This window comes from Grampus griseus, assembly GCF_964374135.1.
Source record: "Grampus griseus genome assembly, chromosome: 10".
Taxonomy (NCBI): Eukaryota; Metazoa; Chordata; class Mammalia; order Artiodactyla; family Delphinidae; genus Grampus; species Grampus griseus.
Genome location: NC_139004.1, coordinates 31,677,612 through 31,691,613, shown reverse-complemented (window position 1 = coordinate 31,691,613; position 14,002 = coordinate 31,677,612). Strand labels below are relative to the sequence as shown.

Genomic DNA, 14,002 nt, shown 5'->3' with positions numbered 1-14,002 from the left:
TTGGCTGTCAGGTTGGGGTTTGGATATCGAGAGCAAAGCTGCTTTTCTTTTTTAGTAGATTGCTGTGTAGATATGTGTTTTAGGCACCTCACCTTACAGGAGTTTCAGAATGCATTCTTTCTGTGTGGTTGCCCAAAACTTTAACCCTTGGTAGGTGTGCCCAGCTAGGAAAGGGGCTGATTAAGGGCTCGCCTGGAGGGCAAGAACGCAGAAGTCCCAGGGTCTAGAGACTCAGCCCCTCCATGGAGTCAGTGCTCTTCTTTACTTCCTTTGGGAATGTTTTGAAGGAGAATAAAGTGTTGCAGATGATGTGCCTTGAACAATCAGGAAGAAGGGCATTGAGGTTAAGAAAATTCCAGTGCTCTTTTCAGGGCATTTTTGATGATATAAAAATGTATTTTGACAAAACTCTGAAACTTCTGGGGAAGCTGATCTTCCCAGCGTCTGTCCTGGGAGGCAGGGGTTCTTTTTAAACCAGGTCAACAAATTCTTTGAAGCCCTTTTTGTATCTCAAGCACCCAGAGCACTACCCGGGGGGCCCTCCATTGTCCTAAGTGTAACTAGTTGTCCAGTTTGAGAAGCCTTGAGAGGACTTGTCTGGACCTCTCTGGGGCTCCTGCCAGCTGCTGGCCTTGAGGGTGACGGCTGTGGCAGCTGCGTTAACAGCCGTCTGTTCTGGGCCAGGCCGCTGCCTCAGCCTTGGGAAGAGGTGTTGATGAGGCTGATGGGGCAACAAATCCCCCTGAGCCCCAGGTTGGAAGTACATTAGTTAAACGTTGCTCTCAGACTCCTGACAAATTGTTTTCAGTTTTTGCTGCCAAAAGAGAACTCTGAAAACGCGGTGTATGGGTTATTGACACTGTCTCTGTTTTTGTTGCTTCCATGAGGTTGGTGGAGGAGGGCGCCAGTCCAAGGGAGCTTTTCAGGTTCCTCTGGTACCTGACATCAGGTGAAGAGGAGGAGGGGGTGGGCATGTGGGGTGAAGTGCCCTTGAATGCAGGAAGTGTGGTGACTGGACAGGCCTTTGAGGTGCCTGGGACCAGCCTCTTTCATTAGATCAAAGAAATACCTTTTGTTTTTCTGCTCACACTTTCCTCTGCCCTGGAGCCAGAGTCGTAAAGAGGTGGAGTTGTGAGGGTCTGCATCTGGTAGTTGGGGTGGTAGGTGGAGGCGGGGCGGTGGGGGGGGTGTCTTCCCTCCCGCTGTGCGCTTCCTGCATCCTGCTCCCACTGTCCTGGTGTGCAGGGGTCTGCCTGGGCTAGCCTGGGCACCCCGGGCTGTGCTGGGCTGCCCTCCCGGTAGGGCCCCACCTGAGCTGGGCTATAAGCTGGAGAAACCAGGCGCACAGAGATGGATTTCACTGCAGGCTAAGTGTTTTGTTGCTGAATCATTTGCATTCATTAAAAGTAGCGAAGGGTGGGCTTTCCTGGTGGCGCAGTGGTTGAGAGTCTGCCTGCCGATGCAGGGGACGCAGGTTCGTGCCCCGGTCCGGGAAGATCCCACATGCTGCGGAGCGGCTGGGCCCGTGAGCCATGGCCGCTGAGCCTGCGCGTCCGGAGCCTGTGCTCCACAACGGGAGAGGCCACAACAGTGAGAGGCCCGCGTACCACAAAAAAAAAAAAAAAAAAAAAGTAGCGAAGGGTGAGTGATAGTGGAGGCTGCTGCCTTAGAGCCTCATTAAGAATTCTTGGGGCCGGGGAGTGGATGGGCGTAGCTCATTCAGAGCTTACTTAACTTCTGACTGCCTTGGGCATAGGCCAGCTGCTAAAATATGAAAAATGTCTGCCCAGAAGCCCCCAGAGCTTGGCCAGACTGCCCTGGCCAAAGAAAACATACACTTACAATTCATTATTTAGCCTCCTCCTGCGAGTTTGCTCGTGTCTCTTCCTCCCCTGGGACCTTGCTGAGTTGGGGGCACAGGCGGGGGCAGGAAGGCTCCTACGTATTTTAAGGGGAAGCTTAGCCGAAAGCAAGTGCTGTCTCTATTCACCCCACCCACCCCCTGTTCCCTACTGATGGACTTCAGGCTGTCTCTGAGGGTTTGCTCTTGTAAACAGTGCCACCACAAATATCCTTGTATCTATCTGTACCCTTGTGCTTGTGTACCTGAAGGGTAAATTCCCAGAAGTGGAGCTGCTCTGTCAAAGAATAGGAATATATCACAACTGGGTACAGCATTCTGTATTTATGTTATTTTTCTGGGGAGGGTGTTTATAGCTTTCATCAAATTTCTGAATCCCTGCTGTACAGTGGGCCTGTGAAAATTGCACGGGTTAAAGTGTGAAAACTAGTAAGCATGGTTCAGATGTGAGACATTGCTGGGGTGACTGGAGAATTTATCATCCAACCTGGGGCATTGTTAATAATTATGCGAAGACAACCTGCATAAGCCAGGGTTGTTCCAGGTAACTTGGGAGGATGGTAGCCCAGTGCCCACCAAGATCTCTTCCCCTGATCTCTGGGACCATGTATGTTCTCTCTTCTACACCATGGAGCTCTGAATTACCTGCTCCATTTTCTTTTCCATTCTAGCAGCTGTGGTCTTTTTGTTGCTCCCAACTTGATGATGAGCTTAGTAGGGTGGGTCCAGTTCCTGACCTTTGTTTTCCCAGATGCTCCGTGGTTGTTCAAGTTGTTCTTGGATTCCCAAGGCCAGAATTTGAGTCCTGGAAGCACTGTAACTTCTGAATTCCATTTCTCTTCTTTTCTTTTTTTAAAAAATATTTATTTATTTATTTGGTTGCACCGGGTCTTAGTTGCAGCAGGCAGGCTCCTTAGTTGTGGCATGCATGTGGGATCTAGTTCCCTGACCAGGGATCGAACCCAGGGCACCTGCATTGGGAGCGTGGAGTCTTAGCCCCTGTGCCACCAGGGAAGTCCCTGAATTCCATTTCTTAATCTGCAGGATGACAATGATAATATCCACCTCATAGAGCTATGGTGAGGGTCTAATGAAGGAACGTTTGTGCAGGGGTGTTGCAGCGTGGCCTTTGTTTGTGGGAGGCAGGCTTCAGGGACACACATATTGACATGTGTTGTCACTCCTTATTGACATAGACTTGGGAGCCCTTGAGCATTGCTGGCTGTAGATTTGTGTTTTCCACTTCTCCAGTTATTACCATCCCTTTAATTGCTCTCGTATCTATTCCCTCCCCTTTTATCCTATTGTCTGTGGCTTTGCCATTTCTCCCTTGGAATACTGCTGGAAAAAAGAAGTGAGTTTTTGAAGGCAGCATCTTTTTTTCCCTCTCAAAAATGTCAAGAAGTCATGCACTTCATGAAACCTAAGATAAAAACATCCGGTGAGTCTCAACAGACTGAGATAAAAAGGAAGCTGACCGAGAAGGATGAAGAAGTAATAAGAGAACTGGCCGAGATAATGAAGGAGTATGAGGAGACAAAAAATGCAATAGCAGAATTCAGTTTCCAGTATTCACTTTAAGGAGCTGAATCAGCACTGCAGTTAATCTAATCAATGTCATGCAGTTGAGGAGCTCTCAGATTCCAGAGGAAAATGTACAGTGAGATGAAAACGATGAAAAAATGTGATAATTAGAGAAATAGATTCAAGATTTTAAAAAGGAATAAACAAAGGATATACAAGTAGAATTAAAAAGCAAATCCTAAGAGGCAAATAAAACACAATACATATAACAAAGGAAGAATTGTAGTATTAAAACATAAACCAGATAAAAGCAGAGGTAAATATAGCAGTTAGTATGATAAACTTCAGTGGAATATGTCTCCCACAGAGGTAAGACAAAATTAAGGTTGAGTTAGAAAAGTTTCATGTTCTTTACATGAGACAAACCTAAAATACAGACAGAGTTCATTTTATTCTTTTTTTTAACTTTAGACCAATAGCTTAATTTATTTCACTTATTATTTAGGAAAGAATTTTAAGGTTGTTAATTTTCTTCTGAGTACAGCTTGGAAATTGATAAATTTGAAATGAAAAAATATAGAATTGGTAAGTTCCATTGCTTCAGAAAAAACAAAAGAAACAAAACTTTGGCCAATGCAGTCAAGAAAAGGAGAGACATGGTCAATAAGCAAAGCAAGAAAGGAAAAAGAAGCTTTAACCTCATCCTGGCCTCACAACAATTTCTTGAGACCAATTTCAACATACTAGGTACCTGGTAGATTCTGGGGACTTAGAGCAGGGAATGAGATAGAACTTACCATTTAGTGGGGAGGGCTTATGAAAATGTGTACTAATAATTACAGTTGTGGTAATTGCCATGGAAAAGATTTTTTAAGTTACAAAGGGTTACCATGTTCAATGCTGTGCTGAGAAGTCGATGCTAGGAGAGTATAAATTATTGAAATGTAATGAGCCATTAGGATGACTAACTAGACCAGTAACTATTAAAAGCAATTGAAAGATAGTGAGAAAATAAACAAAACACCCCCCACCAAACTGTTGTATCAGAGGGCCTTGAGGGGAAATTTTGAAAAATGTAGAAAATTGAGCCTTGTAGTGCTCTATAGGCCATCACAGAGCCAAGGAACAGATGGATGGCCACCCCGTGCATGTCACAAAGTTGATATGACCTTGATCCCAAATGCTGACTGACAGTGTGGAAGAGGAAAATACACTACTTAGAAATATTGGTATGAAAGTCTAAAGAAAATATTGGCAAATACAACGTTAAAGATAATGTACCATAAATAATTAGGGTTTACTCCAAAAATGGCATGGATGGTTTATTTTAATGTAATTCATCAAAATAAGAAGTCAGAGGAGTCACACAGTTATCTTAGTAGATGTGAAAATGACATTAGATACAAATTAACATCCATTCCTGTTTTTTTTTAATCTTAAACAACAGCTAACGTATTTTAAAATGAAATTATAGGGACTTCCCTGATGGCACAGTGGTTAAGAATCCGCCTGCCAATGCAGGGGACACGGGTTCGAGCCCTGGTCCGGGAAGATCCCACATGCGGCGGAGCGACTAAGCCCGTGTGCCACAGCTGTTGAGCCTGCGCTCAAGAGCCCGCAAGCCACAACTACTGAGCCCGCGTGCCGCAACTACTGAAGCCCATGCGCCTAGAGCCTGTACTCCGAAACAAGAGAAGTCACGGCGATGAGAAGCCCGCGCACCGAAACGAAGAGTAGCCCCCGCTCTCCCCAACTAGGGAAAGCCCACGTGCAGCAACAAAGACCCAACGCAGCCAAAAAATAATAAATAAATTTTAAAAAATGAAATTTTAATGCTATTCTCTTTAAAGAAGTCACTACATTAAAATAATAAAGTCTCTACTATTTAACATTATTCTGGAAATTGTAGCTGAGATAATTCTGTAAGAAAACGAAAGTCAAAGTTAATGCTCTTTGCAGGTGGTGCCATTATTTTTACATGTGAAACCCAAGTATCCACTGAAAACCATTAGAATCAGTAAGAGAGTTGAGTCACTTGGCCAAATACAAAACTACACAAAACCCAGAAGTTTCACTAGTTATCAGCAAGTAACCTTTTCGAAAATACAATGGAAACGTTTATCCCATTCACAAAATCAACAACAATAAGAAAACCCATAAAATACGCAGGCGTACAGCAATAGAATGGAAACTGTATGTTGAAGGAGTCAGTAAATAACACACTTCTTTCCTCTGAATTTTAAACCAGTGGATGTAGGGAGGAAAGAAAGACAGACAGGAATTAGACAGATGGAAATTAATGTATCACCTTTATTACAGATAAAGGCTAGGTTGAGGAACAAGGCTGTAATCTGAACAGGATAAGCTTGTCTGATTCATCCCTGAATTAGGGTGTGTGTGTGTGTGTGTCTGCAGGGGGTATATTCCCCCTCCCCCAAGTGGGCAGGAGAGGAAGGATCAGAGCCAAACATACTCGGGGAGACATCACGCCTCCCTGGAACTTCTGGGAGGAGGTGGAGTGAGACTCCAGTGGTACCTTCTCCACTGAAATGGGGAAGAGTTATTCCTCCTTAAAACTTCCTTTGCTCTCTGAGCTCACCAGGGCTTAATTGTTGAAGCCCCTGGACTTCTAGGAGGTGTGGGTGCCTGGGGTGTGGCTCTTCCTTTCAAGGAAAGGGCACAGCTGTCAGCTGTTCCTGCTTCCACCTTCACTAACCGCACTGCTCCTTTGTGGGTGCTTCCAGAACACCTGGAGAACAGACTAGATTTCCCCCTAAAAGGCTCTCGAAGCAAAACAGGACAGTATTTAAATGAATTCCAAGACAGCTTTGCACCCAAGGGTGAAAATTCACTTCCTATCTATTTCCAAGCCCAAATTATGTGCAAACCCATTTTCTTCTGAGTAGTTAAGTAACATTTGAGAACAGGAAGCCTCACTGCCCTGTTCACTGCCGTATTCCCAACACTTAGAACAATGCCTGGCACTTAGTAGGCATTCAGTAACTTAATGACCATTCTCGGGGGGAAAAGTGTAACATGAAATGCAGAAAAGGCCTTATATTAGTGATCTTATTGATTACAAATTAATAAGAAAAAGATAACAGTAAAAATAAACAAGGAAAAAAGTAGACAAGGAAGTTGAATAGAAAATTCAGCTAACCAGTGAACATACAAAAGATGGCTTTATGTTGTCAAGAACAGACTAAATGTCTTAAATGAGTTGCAGAATAAAACAAAGTATTATTTTACGTCTCTCAAATTGGCAAAGATTAATAAGTATCAGTGTTGGTAAGGAAGCATAAATTGGTACAGCCTTTTTAAAGAGCAATTTGTCATTTATCAAAGCCCTGAAATTGTGTTCTCTTTGGTCCAGGGGGAGTCCTGTTTCTAGGAAGTCATACTACAAGAAACATTCCCATTACCAATGTGCATAGGTGCCTGTACAGAGAGATTCAGTTGGGGCATTGTTTGTAATGGCAAAAAATTGAAAACCATCTGAATGTCCATGATTAGGGTGTTAGACAAATAGATTTTGGGTCACCGATACAGTGAAATAACATACGGTGGTTGAAATGAATGGGCCAGAACCATGTGAACAGACACGGAAAAATACCTGTGGCTAGCTGTAGGGCAAAAAAAGCAGTTTGCAGAATAGCAGGTGTTCATAGGTTGAATGGTGTCTCCTAAAAGGGTATGTTCAAGTCCTAAGCCCTGTGACCTGTGACCATGACTTTATTTGGAAATAGGGCCTTTGTAGATGTAACCAAGTAAAGAGATGTCATTAAGGTGGGCTCTAATCCTATGTGACTGGTGATGTCCTTACAAGAAGAGAAGAGACAGATGGGCACAGAGGGAGGAAGGTCACGTGATGACGGAGGCAGAGCTTGGAGTGAGGCAGCCACAAGCCAAGGAGTGCCAGGGATTGCCTGCAACCACCAGAAGCTGGGAGAGAGGCATGGAACAGACTCTTCCTAGAGCCTCCAGAAGGAACCAGCCCTGCCGACACCTTGATTTGGCACCTCTGGCCTCCAGAACTGTGAGAGAATAAGCTTCTGTTGTTTTAAGCCACCCAGCTGTGGTCATTTGTTACAGCAGCCCTAGGAAACTAATAGACCAGGTATGACGTTATCCCATGATCATGCCTTCTGTGAATGTACCGTGACAAAGAGCTTCTTCAGTCCATCTTCTAACCTAACAGCCACCTCCTTGGAAACGGGGACTCACTGTATTGGTGATTTTTTTTGGTCCGGGGACAGCCTAAGCAGGGTAAACTTGGATTTCACCTCCTTTGCCTTCTCCACCCCTCACAAACCAGTGTCCTAGTGGCCTTTTGCTGTGTTCCCCCTCATCATCCCTTAAACTCTGAGCATCCGGAATTACCCTGAGTTCGTGTTTTGTTTCTGTGCTTCTTTTTCTATTTGCCAAGCCCTGTTCCTTCTTTTTTTGTGTTTTTAATTTTTTTATTTTTTGGCCACTCTGTGCGGCATGTGGGATATTAGTTCCTTGACCAGGGATTGAACCCATGCCCCCTGCATTGTAATTGCAGAATCTTAACCACTGGACCGCCAGGGAAGTCCCCAAGCCCCGTTCCTTCTTAAAATCTTGTTTTGAAGAGCCTTCTTCCAGGATGCTTCTCTGCCCCCTTATACCCTCACTCTGAGTTGAAAGCCTGCCTTGTGCACCCACCCATCGTGCACCCACCCATCATGCTGTGTGATAATGTGGTAAAGCCTAGTGATTATGATAGGTTTTCCTTTGGAGCCAGATGACCGGAGATTTGAATCCTGCATTTGTCACTTACCAGCTATGTTACCTTGAGCAAGTGGCTTCACCTTTCTGTGCCTCAGTTTCCTCATCTGCATAACGGGGGTCGTAGTACCTACCTCACTGGGTGGTTTTAAGCATTAACAATGGGGTTAAAGCTCTCGCAATAGTGGCTGGCACGTAATAAGCGGTCAGTAAGCCTTCGCTATTGTAATTATATGTTTACTTGTCTGACTCCCCCACTAAACAGAGATACTTAAAGGCAGTAATTGTATTTTTCTCTCTCCATCCCCAGTGTCTTGCAGAGTACTTGGCACATGGTAGGCATTAAATAAATGTTTGTTGAATTAATAATGATAATTAATGTAATTGCCGACCAGGATCCCATACTGGGCTCAACTCTGTTTGGATTCACATCATGCAGGGGCCAGTGAACCCACCACAGATCAGCTGGTATTTCCCAAACTCCTCCAATGGGCAAGGCGTCCACAGTGGAGGGGATGGAAGAGTGGACGTCCAGCCCCTGACCTCAGGGAGCTGAGAATCTGGTGGAGAAGATGGTGGAAGCGCACGAAACATTAACAACAACAATATTAGGTCTTAACCGTTTGTGGGAGCAACAGAAGAATGTGCATTCACAGTTAACTATTTCAGCCCTTGTTTTCCAAATTCTTTCTAGAGAGCTTCTTTTTTTAAAATGAATTTATTTATTTATTTTTGGCTACTTTGGGTCTTCGTTGCTGTGTGTGGGCTTTCTCCAGTTGGGGCGAGCGGGGGCTACTCTTCGTCGTGGTGCGTGGGCTTCTCATTGCGGTGGCGTCCCTTGTTGCGGAGCGTGGGCTCTAGCCGCGCGGGCTTCAGTAGTTGTGACACACGGGCTCAGTAGTTGTGGCTCACGGACTCTAGAGCGCAGGCTTGGTAGTTGTGGTGCACGGGCTTAGTTGCTCCGTGACATGTGGGATCTTCCCGGAGCAGGGCTTGAACCCTTGTCCCCTGCATTAGCAGGCAGATTCTTAACCACTGCGCCACCAGGGAAGTCCCATAGAGAGCTTCTTTTTAATAATGAAACATAGATCTGGAGGCTTCGTCAGGGTCAGATTTGATTTTTTTTTTTCCAGGTATACTTTCTCAGTAGGCACATAACATCTGGTTGTCCTCTGGAATTAGCAGCCGTCAATAATCATTGCTAGATCCAGTATTTTATTAGGGACTATAAAATGGTGATATTCTGTGTATCAGCTGGAGACTTCTATAAAGATAAACCGCCCCTTATTAACTGTTTGGTTACCCTGAGGTATAGCTGTTCACGAAAGGGAGAGTAAATGCTTCTTGACCAGTTTTTAAAATAATGAGCCTCTTGCCAGGTGTCCTCGAGTGAGTGACATCGTCTTTAAACCCTGCGTGGCAATCCCTGAGGCACCGCCGTGATGCCCAGGGAAGACAGGGCAACCTGGAAGTCCAACTACATCCTTAAGATCATCCAACTTCTGAATGATTATCCGAAATGCTTCACTGTGGGAGCAGACAATGTGGGCTCCAGGCAGACGCAGCAGATCCGCGTGTCCCTCCGCAGGAAGGCTGTGGTGCTGATGGGCAAGAACACGATGATGGACAAGGTGATCCGAGGGCATCTGGGAAACAACCCAGCTTTGGAGAAACCGTTGCCTCACATCCAGGGGAACGTGGGCTTTGTGTTCACCAAGGAGGACCTCACTGAGATCAGGGACATGCTGCTGGCCAATGACATGCCGCCTGCCGCCCTGCAAAGTCACTGTGCTGGTCCAGAACACTGGTCTGGGCCCTGAGAAGACCTCCTTCTTCCAGGCTTTAGGCAATACACTAAAATCTCCAGGGGCACCATCGAAATCCTGAGTGATGTGCAGCTGATTAAGATTGGAGACACATTGGGAGCCAGTGAAGCCCCGTTGCTGAACATCTCCCCCTTCTCCTTTGGGCCGGTCATCCAGCAGGTGTTTGACAATGGCAGCATCTGTAACCTTGAAGGGCTCGACATCACAGAGGAAACTCTGCATTCTCGCTTCCTGGAGGGTGTCCGCAATGTTGCCAGCATATGTCTGCAGATTGGTTACCCAGCTGTTGCATCTGTACCCCCTTCTATCATCAGTGGGGACAGGTGGGTCCTGGCTTTGTCTGTGGAGACTGATAACACCTTCCCACTTGCTGAAAAGGTCAAGGCCTTCTTGGCTGATCCGTCTGCATTTGTGGCTGCCGCCACCACTGTTGCTCCTGCTGCTGCTGCTGCAGCCCCAGCCAAGGTTGAAGCAAAGGAAGAGTCGGAGGAGTCGGACGAGTATATGGGATTTGGTCTCTCTGACTAATCGCCAAAAAGCAGCCGACTCAGCCGGCTTTATTTGTGAAACAAGGAAATAAACGCTTACGTCTCTTACCAAAAAATAAAATAAAATAAGATAATGAGTTGGTTTTCTAGCATCCTTCAAAGGTGACCAATGGAGGACTTTGGGCTCTTTTTTTTTTAAATTTTAAAAACATTTTTTTAATTTTTTAAATCTTATGATTTGGCATTAACGGTGTCTTTTTAAAAAATTTTTATTGGAGTATAGTTGATTTACAATGTTGTGTTAGTTTTAGGAGTACAGCAAAGTGAATCAGTTATACATGTACATATATCCACTCTTTTTTGAGATTCTTTGCCCATGTAGGCTATTACACATTACTGAGTAGACTTCTCTGTGCTATACAGTAGGTTCTCATTAGTTATCTATTTTATATATAGTAGTGTGTATATGTCAATACCAATCTCCCAATTTATCCCTACCCTCTGGGCTCTTTTTTTTTGGTGGTACGCGGGCCTCTCACCATTGTGGCCTCTCCCATTGTGGGGCACAGGCTCCGGACGCGCAGGCTCAGCGGCCATGGCTCACGGGCCCAGCCGCTGTGCGGCATGTGGGATCTTCCCGGACCGGGGCACGAACCCATGTCCCCTGCATCGGCAGGCGGACTCTCAACCACTGCGCCACCAGGGAAGCCCTGGGCTCTTTTTTTTTAAACATCATTATGAACTCACAGATTTTAAACTTACCAGTGTGTTAAGGCCATGTAGTTCTTACCCTTATGAAGCTTAAAAGGTCCCTTCTTGGCCTCGCGGGAGCCTCTTCAAGCTGGCCCTGACCCTTTTGATGTGGCCCTGCTTGTCTTTGCTCATTTCCTCGTATGATAAGATGTTCCAGGTTCATTTGGCACATTTCCTGCCCAGACCTGGAATCAGGTACTTCTCCAAGGAAGAAGGGCATGAATTTTTTGGGATACTGGTACAATATTACCAAACCACTTTCCAGAAGGACATTATTATCATTTACACTCCCATCTTCAAGGCATGAGGACCATTTTCTCCATATACTCAACCAGTGTTGAGTGTTATTTTAAAAACTTGGCATTCATTTGATAGGGCAGAATGATTTGCATTTCTTATTTGCATTTATGTTCCAATTTGCATTCATTAGGTTACTGGTGCATTGGAATGTTTTCTTTATTAATCATTTATATTTGTTTTGAGAAGACATGCTGTTTTGACCATGTTACTGTTAGAATTTTAGTAGTTATTATGATTGATTTGTAACTGTGTATCAAGGCCAGCAGCCCCTTTTCTGTCGATTGCTAGAAACCATTTTCCTAGTCGGTCGTTTGCCATTGAGAGTTGATGACAACTTCTATTTTATGTAGTCAGATATTATCCTTTATAAAGCATTTTCCAGTCCTCTCTCATTGGGGACTTCCGGGATCAGAAAGCTGAACCCTAAGAGTTATCTCCAGGCATTAGTTGGCACCCAAACATTCACTGTGCTGTCCTCACCTAACTACCGTTGGGTCCCTTGAGGCCAGAGTCCTGCCTCCTTCCAACATGGTCTGGATCCATATTTTCACCCAGACTCGCTCTGACTCTTCTTCATAGTGAAGGTGGGGGAGTGACTGAAACGATGAGCAACTGCTAATCCGGGCACTGCCTGGAGGTTCCCGGGGCAGTGGGCCAGAGAGCGCAGAGGTCCCAGCAGTCAGCTGTTTCCCTGTGGAGACCCGCTTACGTGACCCGCCAGCTCCAAGGCTCCATGGGGCAGCTGCGGGACAAAGTTTTGGACCCCAGGGTCTGTTCAGAACCTATACACCCACATGGCAGAGATTGAGTGGGTGGCGAGTCAAACAGGGCAGCCGGCAGCTGCAGACGGTCTGCGTGAGAGGGGTGCCGACCAAGGCCTACACTGGGTGAGAGGTGGTTGTCATGGGACGGAGGCCCTTAAAAGATTAAAAAAAAAAAATCTTGAACATAATAATGACGAGCAAGAATGGCTAAGAGCCCAAACTCATATGATACTTAATACGTGCCAGGCACTGTTCCAAACACGCTACATTGGTTAACATGTGAATTTACTTTTCGCAAGCCTAGGAGGTAGATACTGTTATTAGCACCATTTTATAGCTACAGAAACGGAGACACCGAGAGGATAAACAGCTTGCCCAAGGTCATATGCTCGGTAAGTGGGAGAGGAGAATTGAAGTGCAGACAGTCTGACTCCAGACTCTGAGCTCTTGTCGCACCTCGGTCCTGCCTGTACACTGTGAGCCAGGGCCTTAAAGTGGTGCAGCTCTTCAGACTTCCCAGGGGGCATTTCGTCCCTGCAGGATAAGGAGCAGCTGGCTTTACAGATGGGGAAACTGAGGCCTGAAGGACAGAGTGATTTGCTCAGAGCCGTCTGTGCAAGTCAGATGCAGGTCTTTCTGTAGGTGACACTCGTTTGGCATCAAAGTCAAACTCTTTGAACCTCCTAGGAACAGAATTGCTCTTAGACAGGTACAGGCAGTGGTTACCTTTTCCCTTTGAGAGGGCTGACCCCTCCGGGGTCTGGTGAACAGGGGGCGTCTTACTTAGGACTTTGCTGGGCTCCTGAGGGCTGTGGAGGCGGGCCTGCTCTCGGGATCTCATGGTCTGAGCCCAGGCTGTGGCCGTTTCTGGAAGTTGACGTCTTTGCCCTTGTGTGAGGAGCAACGGAGTGTGTTCCAAGAGCGCCAGGACTGCTGGGTCAGGGGTTCAGGAAGAGTTGGGTAGAAAGTGCCCTGCTGTCTTCTTGCTCCTGGCCTAATGGCTCAGACCATTTTTAGATGTCAGGAAGTGTAACAATATGGTACATTTATCTTGGTGAATAATGGATGAGCGCAGGGAAGGTACTGTATTTTTCCTGGTGAATTATTTACCAGGAGCCTCTAATTTGAGGCTCTCCACTATGAGTGGTCTGAATCGGGTGTATCTAGAGTCCCTCCTGACTCCTCTCACTCCCCCGGTCTCCCAGCTACAGGTTTGCTGTAACCTTCCGTGTCTAGTGTTACACTGGGCAGCCCCGTGGCTGCCAAACTCTCTTGAGTTTGGAGTCCCTGTGGCCACTGGGTTGGGTGGCAGGAGGGAGTGGGGAGGACCCTCTCTACTAGAGATGCAGGGAAAGCCCTGTGGGGGGTTTACTTGGCCGGGGGTGGGGGGGAAGCTGGGGTCAATGTGGGGCTGGGGGCTGCTCTACAGGCATGGGGAGCCTTTTGTGTGCTTGCGTGTGTGTGTGCACATGTGTGTGCTCTGGGTTTTTGTTTTTTTTGTCCCTTTCTCTGGGTCTCTCTAGGACTGTATGTTACTCTCTGTCTCTCAGTTTGTCCGTGTCTCTCTGTTGATCTGGGTCTCTCTGTGTCTCTCTGTCCCCGTCCCTCCCCCCTCCCTCCCTTCCTCTGCTCCTCCCTCCCTTCCCCCGCCCACACCATCAATCTCCCTCCAACCCCCTTTTTCTCATCTTCCTGTCTCCCTCTGTCTTTCTCCATCAGTGTCTGCTTCTCTCTCTC

The 14,002-nt window shown here is 46.2% G+C and overlaps 1 protein-coding gene and 1 pseudogene across 5 annotated transcripts in view; both read left to right on the top strand.

Annotated features, from left to right (window-relative positions):
• Positions 1-14,002, top strand: part of PTK7 (protein tyrosine kinase 7 (inactive)) — a gene marked incomplete at its 5' end in the record, with an annotated part of 59,855 nt that overhangs the window by 12,604 nt on the left and 33,249 nt on the right. The gene's annotated exons all lie outside the window — the stretch shown is intronic.
• Positions 9,519-10,534, top strand: LOC309829012 (large ribosomal subunit protein uL10-like; annotated as a pseudogene). The gene has a single exon. The product of its transcript is annotated as a large ribosomal subunit protein uL10-like (transcript).